The sequence below is a fragment of the Biomphalaria glabrata genome, chromosome 11 (genome assembly GCF_947242115.1).
Source record: "Biomphalaria glabrata chromosome 11, xgBioGlab47.1, whole genome shotgun sequence".
Classification (NCBI taxonomy): domain Eukaryota; kingdom Metazoa; phylum Mollusca; class Gastropoda; family Planorbidae; genus Biomphalaria; species Biomphalaria glabrata.
In genome coordinates, this window is record NC_074721.1 from 130,411 (window position 1) to 157,369 (window position 26,959).

General features: G+C 34.6%; 1 long non-coding RNA gene across 4 annotated transcripts; it reads right to left on the reverse strand.

Moving 5' to 3' along the window:
• Window positions 1-7,631: 7,631 nt before the first annotated feature.
• On the reverse strand, window positions 7,632-25,328 carry LOC129921749 (uncharacterized). 4 transcript variants are annotated; one of them, XR_008773710.1, is made up of 11 exons: window positions 24,956-25,328; window positions 21,541-21,672; window positions 18,861-18,926; window positions 18,072-18,099; window positions 16,553-16,721; window positions 13,411-13,473; window positions 11,464-11,515; window positions 10,556-10,665; window positions 10,069-10,164; window positions 8,612-8,719; window positions 7,632-7,971 (listed from the first exon to the last, which is right to left on the reverse strand). It is a non-coding gene; the product is annotated as an uncharacterized LOC129921749 (long non-coding RNA). The 4 variants fall into 4 exon arrangements; XR_008773712.1 differs by having other exon boundaries at window positions 24,870-24,958; XR_008773713.1 differs by lacking the exon at window positions 18,072-18,099.
• Window positions 25,329-26,959: the final 1,631 nt, after the last annotated feature.

The following is a 26,959-nucleotide window of genomic DNA, read 5'->3' on the forward strand; positions in this document are numbered from 1 at the left end:
CAGTTGATGCCACGTGCTATCTTAATGCATCCTTCCAAGCATTCTTAATGGCAGCAAAAAATGCCTGATCAAGGGGCTGCATCAGGCTTGGGGAAGAGGACAATTCAAAATGATTTGGTAATCAAAACAAAGTTGGGATGTTTCAATGAGGGAAGTGTGAGAGGTGTACAGCCCATCAATAATCAGAAGAATGGGTTTGGGGAGATGGCTAGTTAATGGGATGAAGGTATCATGGAGCGAGAGTAAAAAATGGGTGCCATTGGAAGAAATTTCAATCGGTGCTTCTGGAAAACCTTCTTAAAGATTTTTGGTTGGTATTCTTTTGTAAGGATAAAATTATCTTATAAATAGACTATATTTGATAAATATTTATTCAATTCAATTCTATTTAAAATAATCTGGAGTTAAAATCAAAAAATTGAATTTAGAATCTCTAGTCTAGAATTAATTGATCTAGTCTATAATCAAAAAGAATTGTTTAAAAAATAAAAAGCAAAGAAGAATGAAAAAAATATTATAGGCTAAGACTAGATTAGAAATAGGAAAAAAAATTATTTAGTAAATAGAAAAATCTCATAGACTATCAAAAGAAAATAGACTAGGTCTGGTCCATAGAAGCATAAAAAAAATAAAATAATTTTGGCTTTTTTTTTTGGTCATTTTTATTCTTGGAGAGTTGTCCGAAATAAATTATCCATCGCTTTTTAAAATCTGAATCGCAACACCCCTTTAAGATTGTAATGACACATCTTTGAAGCACAGTCAATGTAACAAGTGATGCTCTGTCTATAAATGAAGCACAGTCAATGTAACAAGTGATGCTCTGTCTATAAAAGAAGCACAGTCAATGTAACAAGTGATGCTCTGTCTATAAATGAAGCACAGTCAATGTAACAACTGATGCTCTGTCTATAAATGAAGCACAGTCAATGTAACAACTGATGCTCTGCCTATAAATGAAGCACAGTCAATGTAACAAGTGATGCTCTGTCTATAAATGAAGCACAGTCAATGTGACAAGTGATGCTCTGTCTATAAATGAACGTAATTATCAATTTTGAAAGTGCACAACATTTAACAGGAACCAAAAAAAAAACTTTTCATCCGGAAGCTAGCTAAGTTTATCCAGGTGACAGAAATAAAAATGGCTTACCATGCAACTTTAAAAATGATGTATACTGTCTGGAAAATATTGAAAACGAACGAAAGTGACATAGAATTGATTGAAAATGGACATGCACAGTGCACAAACCCTCACTTTTGCAAATAAATCGCGTCAAAATGAGGTAAAATCAACAACACTTCAAGTTGTCCAAATTCATGTAATGTCCGGAATAAATAAACTACTCTATCTAAAGTTCAATAAGCACTACTAGATTTAAATATTGTAACATCTGTCTATATTTAGACACAAATAAATACTCTGCACAATGCATCATTGAGAACTCAAAGAGCTTGAGAAGTCATGGCTCCAAATAATGTGTAAAGTAACCAATGACTAATAAATCACAGCCAATACTGTACCACTGACAACATGTAACAATGAATGTACAAATGCTTCAAAGTAGATAACCATACTGATGTACCAAACTCTACTGGCCTCTCCACCTCATCCCAGGCTCGAACTGGATTCAACTGTTCTGTACCACCTTCACACTGGACTCACTGTACTGAACTTGACTTTGTCTCGTACTTGTGAAGTGTCCTCACTTTGAATCCAAACCAAACCATTTTGACTGTCACCTTCTCTCTTTACATAGGTTCCCTGAAAGCCTTCTCAAAACCGATAGAGCTTCACTTGTCCTTTCTGGATGTCACATAACCCATCCTATGTGACTGGCCTCAGTACTGTTTACAACACAAATCTATGCTGAATGGTTGCCAAGCACTCGCCACTGTTATCTGTGTCAGCTGAGTACACACACACAATTCCCCTATCTGCATTGCCTCCACAGTTATAACAATATCAAGACTTCAAAATTAGATCTCTAGGCCAAAAGCATGTATACTATATAATATATATCATATATATATATATCTAAAAAGACACTTCCTGGCATTGACGCCTTGATCTTAATATTTAATTTTTTTTTTGCTTTAGAGGGAGATACTACTGACACCGTCAAGCCGGTAAACTTGTGACCTAATTACTGAAGCAATAGACAGCGTGGCACTGCCACTTGCATAACATTCTTCAAAAGGGTCCTTCGATGGGAAGTTTTACCACATGATTGTGCATATCTAGTCATGTAAACTAATACTTTGATATATAATTACTAAATTAGATAGAGACTTATTAAGTTATTAGTTAATTTATATCATATCTAGATCTATACACAAAAACTTCAAAAAGCACTCACTCGGTGTCAGTCGCTCACTGCACTGTCACTAAGTCTAAACCCCTGCTCTAGTCACGCCTAGTGTCACAAAACGCACTGTCACTGGCCTGGGCGTGACTGGGACACTGTCACTGGTCCTAATAACTAGAGTCTAACTAGACTAGTAACTTATTATCTTATATAACTATTATAAGTACTATTTAGTACTAAGACTAAGTTTTAAGTAGACTCTACTTTAGTCAAGTATTAATTAACTGACTGAGTTAAGTATAGTAAATAGTATATAAAGTATACTTCCTAATACTATAGATCATTAGATCTAGACTAGATTGCTGATTGATTTAGTCTTTTGACTCTTTTTTTATTTTTAGAATAGTCGATAGATCGATCTAGTATCTACTACTACTACTGTAGTAGTAAGTAGTACTACTAGAATCTACATTAATTTAGACTTAGACGCCTTAGCAATAGATCTTGAGTCAGACGATCTAGACTGCTACTACTTACTACTAGACTAATCCATACTTACTCATAACTCATACTCATAGTATGGCATAGTATTACTATTACTATTACTAGTATATATATAAGTATAAGATAATAAGTATTACTAGTATTAGTAAGTATCATAATCATGAATGATCATGGTTTCTAGATCTAGATGCGGCAACCACTGAACCAGTCATCTAAGATTCTAGTTCTAGATAATAAGAATAAAAATAAAGAATAATAATAGATTCTTATCCTAGATAGATCTAGATGTCAGTCTAGATTTAGATCTTAGCCAAAATAGAATCAGCGGTAAAACTAATCAGCTAGCTAGGTACTTACTTTACTTAGTTATGCCTAAGGCTAAGCCGGCTAAGGCCCATCTAATTAAAAATCATGTAAAAATTGTAACAACGAAAAAATCTTATTTTGTTTAACAGAAGAGCTCATTACTACCCAGACGAAAACCGTGTCAAATAACCCCCTTTTTTTTTCTCTCTGATGTTGATCCGAAACGAATACCCATGTTTGAAATGAAAAAAAAAGATTATACGAAACATTTAAAAGTATTTTTTACTGACAGTACCATAGATTATATATAGTCTATGACAGTACTTATATCTATATGTCTATACTAACTGAACATGCTATATCAGATCAATGACCTCCACGTTATTTTCTTTGTTATAATAATAAGACTAGTCTTTGAGTCCGAAGATTATATCTTATTTTATATAATTATATAATACAGGAATGCAGTATTTCGTGAGGCTGCGCAGTCCCAGCTGTGACCTACTTATTTTGCCACATCCAGGATAAGCATAACCATTGTCCGCAGGTGGTCGATTTAGATTTTCTTTTCGCCGTCTGCGTTTGTCCTAGGCCCCCTAGGGAGCAGATTTTCATTTGGTCTCAAATGTGTATCTCGCGGCCTTCGTGAGTTACCTCCAGCTGTCTTGTTCTGAGGCCGCATGCAACCAGGTACTCTCTTCTATGTCAGCCAAAGAAAGTTGACGCCTAAGCTGGTCTTTGACTTGTTTCCGTGGGGCGCTTCTGTTACGTCGATCACCTTTTAGTTCACCAAAAAAAAAAAAAAAAAGACTGCCTTTGGCATACGTTCGTCTCTCATTATTATAGCTTTTATATAGCGCTACTTTCATGCTTATAACATGCTCAGAGCGCGTTTGGTCCAATCTCATTTGTGGACCAGTGGGAGGAGGGGGTATCTAGGAGTTGGTTTTCCATGCTGCCTTTAGGCGCTCAGTAAACACAACTCTGCCCGAGTCGGGTGTCGAACCTCGATCCCCCTTCTAGGTAGCCAAGCCAAGCCTCTCAACCACGCTTCCCACGGGATACGTGCCCTACCCAGCGCAACTGTCGCACCAAAAAAAGTCCCTCTATACTGTCCATACCGGCGTTCGCAAGGACATTGCTGTTTGTAGTGCGGTCTTGCCGTCGTATATCCATGATGGAGCTCAAGCATCTTTGGTGGAAGCGCTCAAGAAGTCTTAGATGTTTCTTATATAGTGTCCATGTCTCAGAGCCATACAGAAGGGTTGAGAGAACCACCAACTGGTAGACACTAATTTTTGTAGGCAGGCGGAGCGATCTGTTCCACCAAACTCTCGCCTGAAGGCGTCCAAAAGCGCTACTGGTCTTGGCGAGACGGTTCTCAACTTCCCTTGAAAGTGAGGCGTCATTTGACACTATACTACCTAGATATGTGAAGTGGTCTACCACATTAAGGGGCTGTCCGTTTACGGCGATCCTTGGGGCTGAGTATGTTTTATTGGGCGACTTCTGGAACATGAATTCTGTTTTCCCGAGGTTAGGGTTAGGCGGCAGCGTATGTAAATTCGTTTACCGCGTTCTGGAGGTCATGTTTATTGTGAGCTAGCAGGGCGCAATCATCGGCATAGAGAAGCTCCGTTATGACCATCTCCTTTGTTTTTGTATGGAATAGTAGATGTCGAAGATTGAACACATTGCCGGTAGAACGAAGCCGGATATAGATGCCTTCGTGCAATCGCTGCCTCAATGGACCCATCATTATCGAAGGAATCGCTTGCAAATGTCCCCCAGAAAACTATGAGAGAGGAGCTCGACGACCTACCGACATCTGAGGAAATTGAGACAGCAATATCTAAACTAAAAAAAAAAAAAAAAAAAAGGCACCTGGCTCTGATGGACGCTGAAATATTTAAAATGTCGCCCTAACCGAGAGGCTAACAGACTTGTTCGCTCTACGCTGGGAGAAGTGCGTGGTCCTACCTGAACTTCGAGACTCCGTAATCATATCCCTATACAAAAAGGGTGACAAGTCTATCTGCTCAAACCTTAAAACTATCGAGGCATCACACTTCTGTGAGTAGCAGGAAAGATCTTTGCTCGAGTGTTGCTCGACCGACTTACCCACTCTTTAGTGGACTAGGTCTTATCTGAAAGCCAGTGTGACACAGAGGTGCCCTTTCTGATCACTTTCCAATAGAAAATGGCGTAAAGCAGGGCTGTGTACTTGCTCCTACTCTATTCGCTATCTTCTTTCTTAGTTATAATGCATTTATCACTTACTTGATAGAATGGCACCTTCCTTCAAATTCTTTGGAGTGAAAATACCAATCTCAAACATATAACATGTTATATCCTCATGTTTACTTTCACTAACAAGAAAAGTACGTTTGTAGAATATACATCATGCTCAGTTTCCCTTTATTCCCAGTTCCCACTTACTTCAAATTTAGCATATTCCACAGCCTTTAGGTCTATATTATCTCTCCTTATTAATATTTTATACATTTAAAGTTTACTTGAAATTAAATAATTATTTCCATTGGTCTAATCTAAATTTTGAACAAAGTTAAAGAAATGTTGAGCTTTTTTTTTTTTTTCAATTATTTCAAATCTTGAGCTATAAGTCAAATGTGATGAACAGAGCAACCAGATCAACATGACACTGAGTCAGAACTAGAGAACTAAAAGGTGTAGTTTGGTATTTAAAGTATAGAAGCCACTTGATGACCCTATTTATATATCCCAATAAAATTTGTGTGATGCTTCTTACTCTGTTGTAAATTCTGCCAAGTAAAAGAAAAATTGATGAAACTTGAAAACAAGATTAGAAAATAAATAACTTTATTTTCACTCATTAGAACATTTTGTTCAGTAAGGCATCAGTTGTGGTGTAATGACAAATGTTATGAAAAGTAACAGAACTAATTCTTGTTAATCCATGAAAGCAATAAAATATCAGCTAATATAAATCACATATTACAATATCACTAAGCTAATTTTAAGATCTAATAGTGCTAGGGGCCTTTAACAAAAAAATTGATTGCTATAATTATAAATAACAACTACTACTCGTAGCATAGTCATTGTAGGGTCACATTTCTGTGGCTTAATGTTAAAAATTACACCTTATTCTATTTAAGATATTGATTCTAACTAATGGCAGTTAAACTTGAGTATGGAATGTTTTTATGTACAACACTTCTGCAATTAAGTAAGTAAGTAAAGTTCCCCTTTCAGACCTTGTGGTCTATAGGGCAGATGATGTAAAGGTCATCTGATTCTGTGGCCTACAGTTAACGAGGGTATCATGTAGCCAGCACAATGACCAACCGCCTTTACTTTTCCTCAACTAATGCCATGTACCCATTAGAGTTGGGTGGACTCAGAGGGCACAAACTTCTGCAATTACGTGATAGATAAATAGTTACATATCTACCAGGCAGTGGCCTCGAAGCACTTCATTATGGCTCTCAGATTTGGCAGCTACATGCAAAGCATTTAAGGGTGCTAGAAGGATTGAACCAAAGGAGTCTGGGTTTAATTATGGGCATAAAATGGCAAGAATACACTAAATATAAATACAGACTGCCACAATGAAACAAAGATGACCCAAAGAAAAACTGAAAGACCAGACAGACAGTTATAATAGAGCTTATGGTCTGTGTTGATAATAAAAAAACTTCCAACTTCCTTAAACTTAAGACTGTCATAATAAACAGCAATAGAAATTATGATATGAATATTTACAAACACATTATACAAGTAGTTTAACATATAAGTTATTCAGAAAAATCAAAACACCAACAAAAAAAAAAGGATTCAAGACAATACATGAAGATCAAATAGCTATTTCTACTAATTCTTTATGTACAGTACATATTTATAATAGGACAGCTTATTTATGTATTAATACAGTTGTAGCTGTGTAAAATACAACCATGCCTAAATAGCCTACCTATAAATTCAACCTTGCGAGCTCCTACAAAAATGGTCATATTATTTTTCTTAATTTGTGTCAAAATAGGAGAAATATTTGAGCTTTATTTTTGTTCTTTCTAGAAAAAGATAAATGTGGATGCTCTTTCTCTTTGCTCAATTTAGGAAACCTTGAGGCCTAGTTATATTATTTGTACATCAACAGAGATGACAAATTTATCCAAAAGTAGTCAATTTTATTTAAGGCCTCTAGTTCATAACTTAAGAAAATTTAAACTACTAGAGTGAAACACCTCTTGTTCATTTTATTACAAGTATTGACATCAAACATATTCCAATAAAGCATACTTTTAAGCAGAGGATATTCTATATATATATATATTCATAAATATTAGATATAGAAGCACATGTAACAGACATTTTCAATTCCACAATTTTTATGAGAAACAAATGGCTAGTGAAATGAAAGACAATTTACATATTTAAATTCCATTGTAGAACTTATTGACTAAAAGAGTGTAGTAGCTTGAACTTAAGAAAAATCTTAACAAAAATATCTCGACATATTTCTTTTACAGTCAAACTGTGTATAAACACAATTATTTGTCTAGAGTCAATGCCAATCTTGGGCATTAAACTAAAATATATGTTTATTCAAATACTGGTAGGATTCAACCAATCATTGACATGCTTACAAGTAGGCCTACTGTATCTCTTGTACTGGATTTTTTAAGAAGAATGAAGTGGCTTTCATTTGAATTATAACCATTGATTGGTATAAAAAAACAAACTTTATACAGCTTTTACAAAAACAGTGACTCTTTAAAAGGATGTTATTAGTTCATTCACTTTTTTTTACTTCTCCAAGATTGTTCATTTATTTCTGGCATTTTTGTTTCTTTTATTAGAGTTCTTCCTGAAAAATATAACAGTAAAATAGAATCAAAAAAATACTTAACAAATATTTTTAATGAAGATCTATGTACTTACTACTTTATCTACACTAATAGCTACTAAACTGTAACAAATAAATACATTTTATACATTCATTGTCCAGTTCACTTCAACACAGTGCTAGGAGTTAAAATCTAAAGTAGGATTTTATTCAATAATTAATTTGCTATGGAAGCACAAAGAGTGTTTGATTCTGTTTTTGTGATCAGTGTCTTTATAATTGTCCAGGTGAGAGTAAATGTTAAAATTGTGACCCAGAGGGTGTTTATCTTTAAAATCTTTATAATTTTCTTAATGTTTTCCTCAAATAAGTATCCAAGTATGGTTTGTGTTAAATGCCAATGATTGTACTTTTTAGGGCGTATTAAGTTTATTTTTAATGTTCAGATTACCAAACCAGGCAGATATTGAAAATTAAAATATTACAGATGAGATCATAGTACATTGACAATATTTTTTGTAATGCATAATAAGGACATTGTTTTAGTAGTCTTAATCTTTGTTGTCCATTTTTGGTGATATAATTGGGTGATATAATCTGTGTGTGTAGTGAAATATAAATATATAAAGTGTAAAGCATTACTATTTTAGGGCATAATTACCTCTAACCGAGCCATTTTTTTCTCTCCAGGCTCACCAATAGCACCTCCTTGCATAGGCACAGCACTCAGAAATTCTTGAAATGCCTCAGCAGCATCCATTTTATTGCACTAAAAAAAAGATAAATAACAATAAAGTGTAAAATAATTGTGTTGATATGAAAACAAGAAGAATATGTTCTTACAAGTCAGTGGCATAAACTACTTGGCTATAAGGAGGCTTCAGTTCGAAACCCAACTAAGTTGTTTGCTGACGGCCTAAATCAGCACAGAAAACCTTAACCCATATACCCCTCCCCCTACATTTCCACACAAAAAAAACCCTTAGAGCAATGATCATGTTCTAAGCATGAAAAAGATACTATGCAAAAATGTTAAAAATATATAGAATGTATAAAGTCTATATCCTTTCAGTAATTTTGAGTACGAGAACAAACACATTCAATGATCCTAACCCTTATCAATAGTGCTATCATGGCCAAATTCAAATTTAACTTTCCATCAGGACAATCAGTAACAAATGTGGTATGGACTGAGCAATGCAACTCATGTTTCCAAGCCTGTAACATACTTTTTACTTTTCCTGTTTTCTACATCAGGAATTCCACGTGTCTTTTAACCTCTTAACATGACGTGAACATTAAATCAGGCAATGTCAACTGAGACTGTGACAATCATGACCAACTGAAGGGAGTTGCCCAGAACAGACACCCATGGAGTGGTACTGTTAAAGCCCTATGCCCTCCTGGGAGTCAAAAGGAATAAGTCAAGTAAGTCAACATTGTGACCATCTATTGACAATTAGACAAGGTAGACATCCCTGTGTTAAAATGAATCATTAGAAAAAAGTAAAAGATTATTAATACCTTAAAAATAGTGTTTTAATTTGCATCATTGACTTGAGGAAATTAATACAAGTTACAAAATGTCTTTAAAATCTATTCAATCTATTGTTTTCATGAGCAGGAGTTTTTCTACTTATAAACGTGATGTTCAGCTGAATGGCAAAAGCTGCATGGCTAGCCATCAAGAGTGTAAAGTTTTGAATTGTGTGCATGTTCTCAATGTTTCAAGGAAGTTTGAAAAGATTCCACAGAACAGCACTAAAATGTAAGGACAAAAATGGAAAAGACAGAAAGGAATGAGTCAAAGTAGATTTTGTTGAGTAGAGCCTAATGTTAAGGCTTGTGATACTATAAAAAGTCTCCTTCTCAACTGGGTGGGCATGATGCATTTGTTAAGATTTAAGGGTGTGTCCTTGAATTTAAGCTGTGAGGGGATCAACATAATCAAAGGTGAGTCCCAGAATTCACTAATTTCTTAAATGAACAGATGGCATCGTAAAGAAAAAAAAAAGGCTTAATATAGGAGAAGGGAATGTCTTAGTAATCCCTAGTTTGCTTGATGAATCAATTGTAAAGTGAAGGGGGAAAACAATGCAAAATACAAAATATACTTACATTCCTGTCTTTTAAAACAGATGCATCTGTTTCCCTGGGAAGGTGAAGTTCCTCTTTTAATTGTGCTACTTCAAATAATAACTCAGCTACTTTTTTCTGATTGAAAATAAAACATGTATAGTTACAATAATTGCATGCAATATTTAAATGACATTGATCACAAGGTGGTGTAGCTGAGATATTCAGTTACAAGTGTTCAAAGGAAATACAATGACCATTAAAAGAATGATAAATTAGAGTTTCTTAAACCTTGCAAGAATAACATATTAGTAAAAGGGTTAAGTAAACTTGACTCGTAAAAACAGATTACAATCTAAACAAGTAAAATTAAACATACTCAATGCTGAGTCCTTAAATTGGTGAAGAATCATTGTATTAATTAAGAAAAAGGCAGGGTTTGTAAAAAAAAAAAAGGCATAGGAATTTTTTTTTAATGTTACAGTTTCCTCAACAGTTACAACAGTTAGACAGTATCTTTGATACTTACATCTTTGCCAAAGATTGACCTCTCGAACTCTTACATCTTGCGGCTATAGGCTGATTCAATTTTCTTAATAACTTGAAAATTTGGCACTTCAGGAGCTTTCTGCTCACAAACTATTGAACACAAAAAATTAGAATAATTTTATTCCAGAAAAGTCAAAATTATACAATTATTCTAGCTTGATCATTTGAATTTGGTAAAGACCAATGACCTTACAAACCACAGAGCTAAATAAATAAGCACAGAAGAAGCTTTTTTATTTCATTAAGTTGTTTTATTTTGCAGTTTTCTTGTTTCAAAGTATTAAATAAAAAAAAAAAAGTCATGATACTAAAAAAGAATTGAAATAAAGTAGCAAAGCTAATAGGTTAGAGCCATTAATGCATTTGTTTATGTTTTTGTCATGTTCAGTTTTTTCCTTGACAGAATTTGTCCATTTTGAGATGATCTCACATAGTTGTAGTGGGTCAAAGTTATCTATCTTGTTTAGTGATGCTCATTTAATAAGACTATACAACTACAAGTGTCATAAGTTGTATTTTCTTTTGAACTTTTAAAGTGTTTAATTCATACAAGAAAAATAATGTGACTTCCCTTTCCTAGGTTTTCCAGATAAGTTTTCCCCTCAAAAAAAGCCTACTGCCTACAATGACAACTAGGTATGGATGGGCTGCCTGGTCCTTTTGACTTTTTTACTTATATAATTTACTTTTCATGAGCAAGCATAACAAATACCACATACATCTATTTACAAACCAAAGTAATAACCTTCTGACATTGTTAATGGCAAGGGACTATCATGAGAACCTGAGCTAGAAATTTCCTATTATCAGAATGCAATGTCAAACAACTAAGCAAATTTATTTCTGAAAGTTACAATAAAATATTTGTTAGTAATAGGGCAGTCTTACCTTCTGTGTGCTTCAACATAGCTTGTAAAACTTTGTTGTCTTTTTCAAATTTCTAGAAATCAAAATGAAAGGTTTTTTTTAACCAATTATAATTTTTTAAATAAGGTTTATTGTACATCCACTCCCCTCATTAAAGAATTTTAAAAATTTGCCCTTCCATCTAGACCAGGGGTGGGCAAATTATGGCCAGCAGGCCACATGCAGCCCACCGGAGCATTTTATGCCGCCCGCTGACACCCAAAAACATTATATATGCCCACTTAATGTGTAAAAATATAATGATTTTAAAAATCTATTTAAATTATTGAAACTTCTGATTCTTATGACGAAGATGCTAAAGAAACATTTCTTTATATGCCATTCTAATAAGTTTAAAGTAAAGGAGGATTTTTGTAATTGGTAATATGTCGAAACATTTAGTCAAAGACACAAACTCAGGCCATTTTTTTTATTCAGTACTATAAAGAACTAGTTGAAAATGTTGGGTTGGCATGGAACAAGATGGCGAGTTTAACAACATGGTGTCTGAGCTTTGACTGAGAAAAACACGCACAAAGCTTTCCTAATAAAAGAAAGAACAATATCCCAACCATAAACTCTTACCTCTACACTGGAAAGTTTGTGAAAAGCTGCATTGAATATTAGACATGGTATTGACCCAATTATCTCAGAGCTCAAAGTTATCAGAGCTAGGGGTTTTGATCACAGGCAGTTCAGAGAACTACTTGGATATTTAGAAACATATCATTCCCATGTTCGGTACTACAGTGTTATCCGCTAGCTTAACATGTTCAAGGTAATGAGAAAAACTTGAGATCTCAAGGAAGAAATTGTTTTGTTCCTGTGACTTTGTAACTAATATTTCTAAGGAAGAGTGAAAGATAGCCTTTATGTTTGCCATCAACACTATCCCAATTGGTTATTTGCACATGAAATGTATGTGCATGTTAAATCTTTTCAAACAAAGTCATCCCATTTCTCCAGGCAAGCAAGTAAAGACAGGTTTTGACATTTGCTGAAATGTGAAACTATTTCTAGCAAAGGGGTTGAAAAGTACAAGACTTATTCTTTGATTGTGGAATTTGAAAGCAAATTTTAAGAAGTCAAGAACTTAGAAACAGTTTTCAATATCATCAGTTCACCAATTAGCTGATTCAACTCTAGAGGACACACCTCCAAGCAAATAATGACCTGAAAGAGAAGTTCAAGTAAGTTCTTCCACAGGAGTTTTATGGGTCTTTTCTAGAAACTGCATTTCCAAACTTAAAAAACATTATTAGGGTCCACATACATCTTTGAAAATATGATTGAAAATAAACAAGTGTAAGCAGTCAAGAGGATAACAACCAGTAAGCTAGTTCCACAGTTCAGGAACATTATGCACAAATGTAAACAGTTAAATACTTCATATTGACAACAACTATAATATTAATGTCTTCGATTCCGAAGATTAATGATGATTACAGTGTTTCACATGACTTCACAAACCCAGTTGCAACCTGCATATTTTCCCGCATTTCGTTCAGACAAAGCCATTGTGGTGAAATGTTATAATGTTGGAGGCCACTATGAAGAGATTATTAGTAAAATTAATTTGTTGTAACTTTTCAATAGGGAGTGTAAAAAATTAAAGTAAATGTATATTACAGTAAATATGTGAATTAAAAGATAGTATACATAGTTAGTTATCATTTTTTTCTAAGTTGTAAGTACATATATATACAAATGTACATGTGCGGAACCCCATCCCCAATTTTTTTTTAAATGCAGCCCTGGATGAAAAAATGTTGCCCACTCCTGATCTAGACAAAACATTGTTCCTTAAGGTACCCTTTCTTTCAAGTTAACTATTCAAAGCTTTAGAGGAAAATATTTTTCTTGTTTTTTCTGTGTTTAAAAACTACTGACATAGACTTTTTTTTAGGATCATTCACTCAAGAAATTCACCTGAAGAGTCATGTTCACTCTTTGCAGTTCTTCTTCTTTGGCTGTCAGCTGAGATTCATGATTCTGAGGAATAAAAAATATTTTGTTTACTCCATTTGTAACATAGTTTGCATATTTTCTATTTTTTACACTTTGACTTCTGTATCAACCTTTATTCTACTGCAATGTTCTGAACTTAGGGCTAGTCAAGCTTTCATTGTGTTTATTTCCTCCTCCATCTTTTCTTTAAGTGACTGGTTCTAAAAATAAATCTGTATTTCCTGTTCAAACATCTCTGGGCTTATCACCTTCGATGAAGTCCAGTAGGGAATCTTCGCTGGAGGCGCCATTATCCCGTTGATGGTTAGAAAGGCTTTTATCCAACCACCAGGCCTGGACATTTGGCTCTTCACCCCTGTCCTGTCTGAGGGCACCCAACGGTAGGCGGCCATATCGGTTGACTGAATGGGAAAACCGGGCCGTGCCGTGTACACAGCGCACCGTCCCCGCTCTCATACCACTCGCTATAAATGGTCGAGGACAGTACTAACTGCGGGGAGCTTGTCTCATATTCCTATTCTGTAACCGCCACAATTCCGTGCCGGAGTCGCCACTCCAGGCTCCTGGTACTGATGACGACCCCCTTTGTGGAACGGCGTGGCGGACTTTTTGGACTGGGTTGCAGGTTACTTGTTCCATTCCCACCCCGAGTGAGATAAAAAAAACAAAAGCTCACCCAGGGAGACCCTGCTAGAAGGCCTAGTTCGCTACTCGTTCTTAGCCTGTCGAGATCCACCTCTGGATGTTTCCACCGGAGCGCCACGCTGAGGCGACGGGTAGCTGGAATATCCTCCGGGGGCTTATCACCAGGAGTTTCTCCTCAAGCTCTCGGACCTTACTTTCCAATAGTTTTTTCTCTATGTCTGTTTTACTATCCCTTTGTCGTGACAGCGATTTCTCTTTAGAGATCAATTCATCCAGCTTATCTTTTAAAAGTTCTTCTTCACGTTTCGGCTGGTCATTATTCTGTTGAACACATTTCTCTTGCTACACTAGGTCCATGCTTTTCCTATCTTGACTGATTTCAAGCTTATCCATCGCACATTTTCTTATCTCATCTAAACCATTTGCAGTGTTCATGTCTGTCTGGATGTCAATGTCTCTTTTTTCAGTTGTTCAAGATAAATTGCTTTCATCCTCCTCTTCTCCTTCACTGATGCAGTCTACTGTTGGGGGCTTGGAGCAGCTGTGGTCCTTAAACTTAATAAAAAAAAATTAAGCATTATCAATAGATAATTTTAAAGAAAACTCTTGTCTTTGTTACCTAAAAAATTGAAAACAATGCAACATCTTTTAAGTTTGAGAGAGTGGTGTGAGACAATCATCACTTGAAATCATCTTTCTTTACATCTTTATCACGTGGACTTTAACCATTTTAACATTTAAATAGAAAAGTTTACAAAGTGGGATTCTTTTAACAGGTAATGTAAATGGTGTTTGAAGCTTAAATGTTAAACAAATAAAAAAGTGTTGTCAGTAAAGTTCCCCTTAGTGAAATATAGGGTTATCTGTTTCTGTGACCCACAGTGTCACAAGGCCTGCATGATGACTAACAGCCTTTACTTTTCCCCACTTAATGTCAGGTACCAATTAAGGCGCCCAAAGATCCTGAAATGAAAAATTCCAGTCTTCACCAAGAGTTGAACCCGGGACCCCCGGCTTGGAGGGCTAGCATTTACCAGGCCTCCTAAAACAAATGAAACATGACATATAACATAAGCACAATAATTGCTGACAGAAAAAAGTGAACAAAATCTGGTGAAACAAAGATAGGCTCTGACATTACCCTGGGTAACAATACAGGTCTACAGACCAAAATAACTCTACTGGCTTGGAAGCTTTTTTTTTCTGGAGGGACCTGTATGGCACAGTCAGATGTTAGCTTAGTACCTGGTCAACGTTGGCAGTTCAGAACTCTATGATTTAAGAGCTTATGCTTCACCAAATGTTATTAACTTTATACTTAAGTACCCTAGTGCTGCTTTGAAGCCGAAATGGATGCAATCTCTTATTTCTTTACAGACAGTAAGAAACAAAGTCTTTAACAACTATCACTATCAGAGATTATTGTCTTAACAGACTCATCTAGCCCAAGAAATCTTGATAACCTATACAGTACAGTAGTTACGCTGAGGTTGTCAATTGTAGTCAAACTGAATTTCCATTAGATTGGATCAATAAACATTATCTTATCTTATATAATGTTGAATTTTAACATCACTGTGACATTACAATAGATCTTTGGTAACATAGGCATCATGGGAAATGAATAGGCAAATTATCCATGGAAAAACCCAACAGACCATTTAATTGCCACACTCAAAACTCAATGTTAGCAAGCAATTAATTGCATGACCATGCAAAAACAAGCTTTATCTAAACAGTATCAATTTCATCCCCTTAATACAGCTATCTACTTTCTTTCAACTTAGAACAGGACACAAAGCTTTACATTTTCACCATAACAGAATAAACCGCAAACATTGCGCCCAGCCTCTTGAAACTGTCAATCATATCTTCTTTGAATGCTCCAATCTAATTCACCTTAGGCAGACAATATTACAACAACCTATCATAACCAACACTCAGTATGGCAGTGTGGAACAGCTAAAAAAAACATTCTAATTTTTCCTTGGCACAGATCGCAAAGGAGCTTACAGCTCAGCAACAAAAAGCTGGCTAGAAGAAGAAGGAAATCTTCAATACTTCAAAACTAAACCTATTCTATTTGTCTACTGTAAATCATATCTCTTGTGTATATATACACATTTTCATCTCAAATCATACATGATTTTTTCCTGCTTGCAACACTGAATTATATAGATAGACATACTAAGACAGCGGCAGAAATTTTGATAGAACTTCTTGCAAATAAAAATTTAATAGAGTGAACATTTGTTTTTAATTGTATAAACTAAGTTGCTCTACTACTGTCTGGACCAAGCATTCACACAATTTAAATGTTTCACATTAAAAAAGAATATTAAAGGAAAAGTAGTATTGTAACATCAAAAACTTGGATAAAACATTCTAATTCATTTCTTTTGTGTTTTTTTAAAGGTTAAAGGTTAAGAATAATATTTCATTCTTTACTGTGACCAACCTGTGTGGTGTCAGCATCTGCTACATTGTCATAGGTGAAAATTGTGGGCTCTGGCTTTGTGTGAAGAATAATGGCATTGTCTGCAGTGTTAACATCCACAACTCATGGTGCAAAGTCTTTTTCACTTGGATCAGGAGGGCGAACTCTTAGCAATATTTGAATTGAATTTCTTTGTAAAGATGTAGACAAAGAAAGCAGGTTTACAAATACCGAAACTTAACATATAACATATTAAGCTAAAAAAGGCAAGTGACTTAGTTACAAAGCACTTAGCTTCTAAACAGAGGGATCTTAGGTTCCAATCTGATTGATTTTGAATTTCAGGAATTTAAGGATGCACCTGAGTTCACTCAACTCTAATGGTTACCTGAAATTTTTTGGGGAAAGTAAAGGCAGTGGGCCATTGTGCTGGCAGCATGACACCTTAATCAGCCATAGAAACAAATGACATGTACATCATCTGTTCCATGTATTGCAAGGTCTGAAACTAGGTACTATTAAAATGCTTAAAAAAATAAATTAGAAAAAAACATGACTCTTCAACACTAAATGACTAGCACTGCAACCATGCATGTGTTGAGTTACTCAGCAGCTTTACTATTGATCTTAATGTTAAAATTGTAAAAACAAAAATGGTTTGAAAAAAAAAAAGCTTAAACGAAGTGTAATTGTATCAATTAGTTTGGATCAGTCATGTAATCAAATTTCTAATAGATTATAATTATAATAAATTATAATAAGAAATTATAGTAATATTGAACAACAACAATAAATCTGTACGATTAATAATATTTTTATCAATGTTTTTTTTTAGAATTATTTCATGCTTTTAGCTTTCTCAGTATGCTATGACACTTATCTGGACCAGGGTGGATGTTACTGTAATTGATTTTTAAAGGCATTTAAAAAAAAGGGAATGACCTGAATTCAAACTAGTATCCAGGCTCATGCCTTATTGGGCTGAGGTGCTAACCAGTCTGTTAGTGAGGTACTTATGACTGGAAGATTGTATGTTTGTTTCCATTTAGAGGGGCAACCTATAAAGGGGACATTCAATTTATACCACCACTTCAGTCAAGTAACAGAACAATTTCTTTCCCTCATTCAAGATATGAAACAAAATAATACATTACCAATAGTTTTTTTACTAATTTGTTAAATTATTTTATTGATTGTTGTATTATCAGGTAAAAGAAATAATTGTGAAAAATTTCAGCTTAATCCGAGATTGGGTGTCAGACATAACATACAGGCAGATAGAGAGTTGATATATAAGCTTTGTAAAAAGGTTCAACACCTAATGTATCTGGCATAAGCATCACTTATGTTATAAGAAATAAACAAGTTAAATAAGTAAATAAAGGTAAACAAAGATTATCAATTATGCTTAATGTTTTGTTATAAATTACAGGGTGATTTTTTAAAATACCGGTACATTAAAAATAATTTACAATTATGAAAAACAGTATGAAATATTGTGCTCTAAAGAAAATAATTAAATAAAATAAAAATGCTTAACCTGATTGATGGATCCATATATATTGCAGCTGTAAATTTAAAAAAATATATTGTTAATGTGTTGTTCTATCCAAAAACAAAAAATGTGTTCTATAAACATTGAAGTATAATTAAATACATAAATATTTAAAACAAAGCATAATCATTTTTATGCAACAGTACATCAGAGCTATTAGTATTCAGAGAAAAAAAGAAAAACAAAGATTATATTAAGCATCTATAGCTGTATCAATAAGTTTGGATCAGTCATGTAATTAAATTTTCAAATAGATCTACACCAGCATTTCCTAAACTTTTAACATATGCATACCTAGCCTCCCCCTAACTGAGATGACAGATCATCTGTTCCTGGTTGTTAATTTTAATCTGAGACACTGTGCCACATCTGTTCCTATTTTTTCAATTTAATGCTGAAAAAGTAACTTTATATAAATTTTAAATTTGAAAAGGCAAGATATATTTCAGAACTTTTTCTTTTAAAACCGGATACACATTTGTAGCCTTTGAAAAAGTCAATTAGGAAATCAGAGTGCTTGTAATGCTCTCCATTAATCATTTGACTGTTAGAAAGTATTTCTCTTAAGGCCAGATATGGATCAAAATCTCTTCAACCCAAGTCTTGTCTCAAGGTTCCACAAAGGCAGCAACCATTTTTAGATTGGGTTGTGCCACATACATAGTGCCCAGACTCCAGTCATGAGCCCACTTACTACAAGGGGGCAAAGGCCGTGCTAACCACAGGTTATTTCTTCATATACCTATTTTGTAACTACAAAAGCTGTGTAAGTACCTCTATTCTGTGTCCTTAATTTGAAAAACGAAGTGTCGGACTTGCTGGGTTGTCAGGTCTCTCTTTCTGTTGGTGATATGAAATGATTATTTTATTATTGTAGACAAACAATATTAATTTTAATAAGACTCAAATCTCATACACTAACTGTAACTAAATCTCCATAGTGACCTCTACTAAATCTCTAGGATCTAGGATATTCTATATTATAACAATATTAATTATAAAATGGTACTATAAATGTAGACCACTTCACATATCTCGGTAGTATTGTGTCAAATAACACCTCACTTTCAAGGGAAGTTGATAACCGTCTGGCCAGGGCCAGTAGCGCTTTTGGATGCCTTCAGGCAAGAGTTTGGCGGAACAAATTGCTCCGCCTGCCTACAAATATCAATGTCTACCAGGGGGTGGTTCTCTCAACCCTTCTGTATGACTCTGAGACATGGACACTATACAGAAAACAACTAAGACTTCTTGAGCGCTTTCACCAAAGATGCTTGCGCTCCATCATGGACATACGGTGTTAAGACTGTACTACAAACAGTGATGTCCTTGCAAACGCCAGTATAGACAGTATAGAGGGGCTTCTTATGGTCTGACAGTTACGCTGGGCAGGGCACGTATCCCGTATGGGAGACGAACGTATGACAAAGGCAGTCTTTTTTAATGAAGTAAAAGGTGGTCAACGTAACAGAGGTGCTCCACGGAAATGCTTCAAACACCAGCTTAAGTGTCAACATTCCTTAGCTGACATAGAAGAGAGCACCTGGTTGCAGGCGGCCTCAGAACGAGACAGCTAGAGGTCACTCACGAAGGCCACGGGATACACATTTGAGACAAAAATAAAATCCACTGCCAAGGACAAATGCAGATGGCAAAAAAAAAATCTAAATCAACCACCTGCAGACAATGGTTATGCTTGCCCTGGATGTGGCAAAATATGTAGGTCACAGCTGGGGTTGCACAGTCATGGGAAATACAAGCATTCCTCTCTAATCTTGGGACTCAAAGACAAGCCTTATAATGTATATAAACTACTACTACTAACTACTTTTTAACTAGATCTAGATCTAGATCAAGTCAATCTATCTAGTTAAATCTAGTAGTAGATATACTAATTACTTAGATCTATAGGATATTATTATTATAGGGGCTATAATTATTAGTATATTATTATACTTACTATACTAGGCCTATGTGAATATTATTATCATATTTGTTGGTAATACTTTAGATCAGCGCTCAGAATAAAATGTATCCAAAATTTAATTTATATCACAATAGTGCTTTTTTTTTAAAATTCATTTTGTTATAAAAAAGTTACTTTTATTTTTTACTTTACATCATTAAAGTGCCTTAGCGACTGGTCTGTGCGCTGCTGAATGTTCAAGACTCAAAAGTGGCCGAGTTTTATTTTTGAAGTGTTAGGGGAACGAAACAATTACTTAAGTTTATATTTTTACCACAGACATAAAGGCATATATGTCTGTGCTTTTTTTTTTTTACCTGCAAAGTTTCTAAGGACAATAAGAAGTAACAGAACAATATTTGTTATGGGAGATTGCATACAATCAATTTAGGCCTATTTCGAAAATAAAATTTGTAAGAAAGAAAATGCTTGATGACTGCTTGGTGGTTTGGCTTCCTAACCGATGAGTCTCGGGTTCGAATCTCGGTGAAGAGTGGGTTAGGAATTTCTGGATTTTTAGGGTGCTCCTGAGTCCATCCAGCTCTAATGGTGCCTGACATAAGTTAGCGAAGGTAAAAGCGGTTGGTCGTTGTGCTAGCCACATGACATTCTAGTTAAGCGTCGTCAACTGCCTTATGGATTGCAAGGTCTAAAATAGGTGCTCTATATATCTGTCTGTCTGTTAGGGGTGGACTGGGTATCAAAATCGGCCCAGTCATTTCAATACCATCCGGCCCATAAATTGTAGGCCTATGTTATATGATGGACATCCAGATCTAGGTCTACCTGACTTCATAATCATTATTTTAAATTTGATAATGTATCGAAAGCTGTACACATGCTTACAGTGAACACTGTGCCCTTATAAGGAATAAAGGCTTTATATTGCTTTTTAATCGCAAAGTGTATAAACCCTAAAAGGATGAAGCTCTATGGATGTAGGCTATTACATTATTTCGGAAAATATGATATATTAAATTAATAGGCCTTAGTAGAGTATATTTAAAAAAAAAAAAACTACTTCGCTCAGGGGCCACTTCCCCTGAAAAAAGAATATTATAAAACATTTAACAATTTTTTAAAAATATACTCTACTAAGGCCTAATGCCCATATAGCCAGTCACCCCTGTTGTCTGTCTATCTATCTATCCAACACCCCTAAATCAATCAATCAATCAATCAATCAATCAATCAATCAACCAACCAACCAACCAACCAACCAACCAACCTATCTATCTATCTATCTATCTATCTATCTATCTATCTATCTATCTATCTATCTATCTATCTATCTATCTATCTATCTATCTATCTATCTATCTATCTATCTATCTATCTATCTATCTATCTATCTATCTATCTAAAGAAAGTAAAAGTGGTTGGTCATTGTGCTGGCCACATGACACTTTCGTTAACAGTAGGCCATAGCAACAGATGATCTTTACACTATCTGCCTTATAGATTGCAAGGTCAAAAAGGGGTGCTTACTTTATTTATGGCTGTCTGGTGACGTGGTAAGAGTGCTGGGCTACTGTCTCATTGGTACCGGGTTCAAACCCCGCCCGTTGCTTTACACAAGCTGTTCTGGCAAAGGTTTCTAGGATGTATTCATCTTCTATTCTGATGGAACATCCGAAACATATGAAAGGAAATTAAAACAAGTTAATACTCAAAGCCGACCAATGACTAAGAAAACTATTTTTAGAAAGATAAGCTGCTCTAGATGACCTGAACTACTCTCCAGGAGTTCAATAGAGAACTTGTTAAGCCAGTGCTATGTGTACAACATTTCAATCCCATGGTCTCACTTGACTTGGTAGACAGGCCTGAGGGCATGCATGTTGATTTCCACGACATGTCTTTTTCATGATCGATCGATCGATCGATCAATCTATCTATCTATCTATCTATCGATCTATCTATCTATCTAATCTATCTAATCTATCTATCTATCTATCTATCTATCTATCTATCTATCTATCTATCTATCTATCTATCTATCTATCTATCTATCTATCTATCTATCTATCTATCTATCTATCTATCTATCTATCTATCCGTACTTCGGTCTGTTTGTAGGCCAGTATATTTCTATAAGCTCTCTCTCTCTCTCTCAGCAAGAGCTTTTCATGGGATATCAAATGTGGACATTTGGTTGTCAGGTTTTGTGTTATGCGCTCTGTTGTCTCACTCGTGCATAGTTTGAACCTCGCCCGCCACCCCACCAACGCCGTAGGATGTAATAAACTTCATATTGAAAGAACATCGGAAACTTGTAAAACATACACCTCTATACATTATATCATAAATTATATGTGTTTTGAAAGTCATTTACTGTCAGTTGTTACTGTCTATGCAAGATAGTTGATCCAGCACAGACAATTTAACGATTTCTTTTAAAAAATAGGCCTACTATATGGCCGTGGGGGATGTGTGGTCTCAGGTTCTAATTTCGGTGAAGGCTTGGTTTTTGATTTTGACACCTATGAGTCCATCCAACTATAATAGGTACCTGACATTAGCTGGGATAAATTAAGGCTGTTGATCGTTTGTCAGCCACATGACACCCTCATTCGCTAACCGTTTGTCAAAGAAAAATAATCTCTATATCATCTGCCATGTAGACTGCAAAGTCTAAAAGTGGGTAGTTAATCGAGTCCAATCGTTATAGAAGACCTCAACATTGACCTGCTTCGTCACAACCTTTGACCCAGTTTAGACCAATAGATCGTCTCTGTTTGTGCCTTGGATAAAATCTCTTTCAATGACAAGCACGTCCATTCTTTGATGTTGCCTTCTTCTTTCTCCATCTGTTTTTTCTTTTTTTTTTACCTGGTACTTTTCCCTGAAGGAAGGCATTTACAAGCCCTGAGGATATTGTGATATAGCCATAGAGTTTTAGTTTGCGTTTTATTGAAAGTAGTTAGCAAGTTATCGTGGGGTCCATTCGCAGTGCTAATCCTCTCTCTAATCTCTTCATTTGTTTCCAAAGAAACTATAAAGCTTAGTATAAATATTTTTAATTCATTTATTGAAAGTAATGAGTTCCAATCAGATATTTTACTGTGTTGTGCTAATAGGAAGAATAGGTTTGTGCCTGTGCTTTAACGCTGCTAGGTCTCTCAATGAAAATTTCAAAATTATTACTGTCATCTTCCTGTCATAAGTACAAATAAATTTTTTGGGCCTGAGACTCTCCTTATTGGGCCAGAAAATCAAATTGGATATGTCGACATACATAACATCCAAAACAATACACGAATATCTTAGATCAGGGGTGGGCAACCTTTTTGTATCGAGGGCCGCATTATTTTAAAAATTGGGAATGGCGGGCCGCATATTTATATATAACTTATAGAGACACTCTAAGCTAACTGTGTAGAATTTCTTTTAATTCATATTTACACTGTATTATATTCACGTTTCTTTTTTTTTCCCACACTTCACGTTAAGGAATTACAACAAGAGTTAGCAATTATTTAAACCAATTTTACGATTTTTTTTTTCAAATTGCTGTTGTCATTTTACATTAAAATATCCTGACAAATATACAGTTGTACTTAATGTGCAGTATTTTACTTTTTACACTCATGCATGATGTTTCGGAACTGTGGAACTAGCTTACTAGTTTCTATCCTTGTGACTGCTGTCAAATTACAGTCAGTCAAAATCGACCAGTAGTAATGCTTGTTTAGTTTCCACAAAGGAAAAGGCTTGTTCACTGAATGAGACAATATATGTTCTGGAAGTTAAATGTCGGGACTAGAGAAACTTGCCCATCACCAGAGAATGCTGACCATGTCCTTCAATGGTGCATTCTAAATCAAGAGACCCGAACAAGACTGGCCCAAAAACCCTCCTAAAGAACAAAAACTAAAAAAACAAACAATTTTTATTTGTTACTACTAGCTCTAAATCTATTGACTAGATCTAGTGAAATCTAGTCTAGATTATTCTAGATTACTTGATTATCTATCCTTTTCTAATTCTAGGGCTCTACTCTAGTCACACTAGATCTTGTATATAGTTCTAGATCTAAAATAATTTAAGAGTCTACTAGTACTAGTCTAGATCTATATCTAATAAGTCCTCTATGTCTAAGAACACAGATTATAATAATTATATTAGAGATCTAAATATTTATGTCTAAATCTATAGTCTATACTAGACTTATTAAGAACTAAATTTACATAATGATACATAGAAATCTAGAATCTAGAGATCTATCACCTTCTAAGTCTATTTCTAGATAGATCTAGAGTCTAGAGTCTACTTCTAGATTAATCTAGATCTAGTTATCTAGTGCTAGCCCTACTTCTAGATCTAGAAACTAATTTAGACTATGTAATAAGAAAAGTAGATCTAATAGCCTTATTTAGGCCTTAGACTTACTGTGTCTAAGTCTGAGTCAAGTTAATTAATTAATTTAGGTCTAGATCTAGATCTTTAATAACGTTTTTTTTTTAAATCCTTTTGAAAGTTTCTTAGATTACTTAGAAACCAGTTCAAGGAGTTAGTGTTAGAATTAGAATAGTCAGATCTATTTGATCTATCAAATGATAATCAAATCATCTAAAATCTAAAAAACAATCTAGTCTAGAATCTAGACTAGATTAGATATAGATCTATTGAAATCTATTCATTCTAATCTAAATCTAGTCTAGATTTTAGATCTAGAAGTCTAGTGACCTAGACCTATCTAGTAGCCTAGAGTCTAGACTAAGACTAGATTCTAGATTGTCTAGATGATGATACTAGATAGACCTAGCTAGAGTCTAGATCTAGAATCTAGTAGAGTACTGTGGACACACACTCACACTGTAGTAGGTAATAAGTAGAGCCATTCACCATTGTCGTGAAAAGAAAGGGATTTGAATGGAATATTTGGCTAATTAGCACTTACTAGATTCTAAGAATAGATCTAATTCTAATATCTAGACCTAGACTACTAGATCAGTAGATCTAGAGATCTATGTCTAGAACTAGATCTAGATCTAGTCTTCAACCATTTCTTCGTAAATTTAGGACACACCGGGTCCGGAAGTAGATGAAATGTAAACAATAAACACAGACCTATATATATTTTATTTTGCACTCAGTATTTTCAATTCGCACTATTAATAAATAATGATAAAATGGCAATTTTTTTTTAGTGTCGGAATTCAGACTTGGCGGAACAAAAAATCGTGAATGCGGAACGGCGGAACATGTGAGCTTTTTTGATGATTTTGCGGGCCGTTTCCGCATAATGCGGGACTATAGGCATGTCTGCTGTAGGTGTCAGCTGGCCGCATAAAACATTCCGCTGGGCCACATCCGGCCCCCGGGCCGTAATTTGCCCACCCCTGTCTTAGATGCAGTTGTGGGATGAATTTTAAACATATCAGCTAATACATAGGCAGGTTTACCTAGAATATTTGAAATAATGTGTGTTAAAAAAAAATAATTTGTGTACATTCATAATTATAGTAGTTAAATTAAATTATATATATATATATATATATATATATATGTGTAAATGTGAGACAGTGTATTTTTATTTTTTTTTTGTACCTGTATTATATCCAAGCTATCCAATGAGAAATATTAATATTATTTAATATATAGATATATTTATTCAAATCATAATATGCATTCATTTATTTGTGGAAATAAAAGAAATGAATTGAAGTATTGTTTGTATATTAATTATTATTATCTTATCTATTAGTATGAAAAGAGGCCCTTAGTGAAACCTGCAGTACCAGGTTCGAATCTCGTTAAAGACTGGTATTTTGAATTTTGGGATACCTCTGAGTCCAACCAGGTTTAATTGGTATTTGACATTAGTTGGGGAAAAGTAAGGTGGTTGGTCATTGTGCTGGCCAAGACATCCTCGTTAACCTAGTCCACAGAAACAGGTGACCTTTACATCATCTGCCTTATAGATCGTAAGGTCTTTAAAGTTAACTTGTTTATTAAAAAAACAAACATTTTATTTCAAGATCAATTTTTGTAACTATGTAACTGTTTGAATAACAATGGACGCCAAGAACTAGTTGTTTTTTTTATAAAGTATCTTAGTTAGTAATTCAAATCAAGATATCTGCCTGGTCATACATTTTGTGTGATGGACTGTTCAGACTTACCGATCGTTCCGGGTTTAAACCCTGCCCATTCCCATCCCCTGTGGAAATCGGTTCTAAAAAGTTAAATCTAAATCTAATCTAGATTGAAAGATTCTAGTCAAGATTATTTTCATAATTTGCCTGTTCTGTATTATGCATACAACAAAAGAAACAATGAAGTTAATTTTAAATAATAAATCAAAATATTTAGAAAAACAACTTGCCTTAAATTTTCTTCTTTGCTGCTTGTTTTTTTAATATGTAGTTTTCAAGTCCTTCTCAAGTCGTATCGAAATAATTTCTTTTACCATCATTTTTATTAGAAATCAGAAATTAGATCTAACTCTATATTCTAGACTGCCGATACAAAAAATAAAATGTGATTTATTTTTTATTTATATTATATATCCAGAGATTTAAGTATTCTATTGTATATAGAATTAGAACAGGCCCAGCCCTATGTACAGTATAAAAAAATCACTTAGATTTAGATCTAAATCTATACAGACTCTATATTTGTTTTTTTCTACAATAGTGCTAACATTTTTTTAAAGATCTATATAGATCTATTTCAACAATAACAAATGTTTGACCTGAGTTGTTGATTTGTTGATTTGAGGCACATCGGCACAATTTAGGCCATGTCGTGCCTGCAGTCCCTTGACCTGAGTAGTTGATGTCTTATTTACAAAGTGAATGTCAAAGTGGTAATTAGATCTAGACCTAGAATCTAGACTAGTCATCTTGTAGAAGAAAATTAGATCTAGATCTATACATATCTATGGGAAAGGACCAATAGC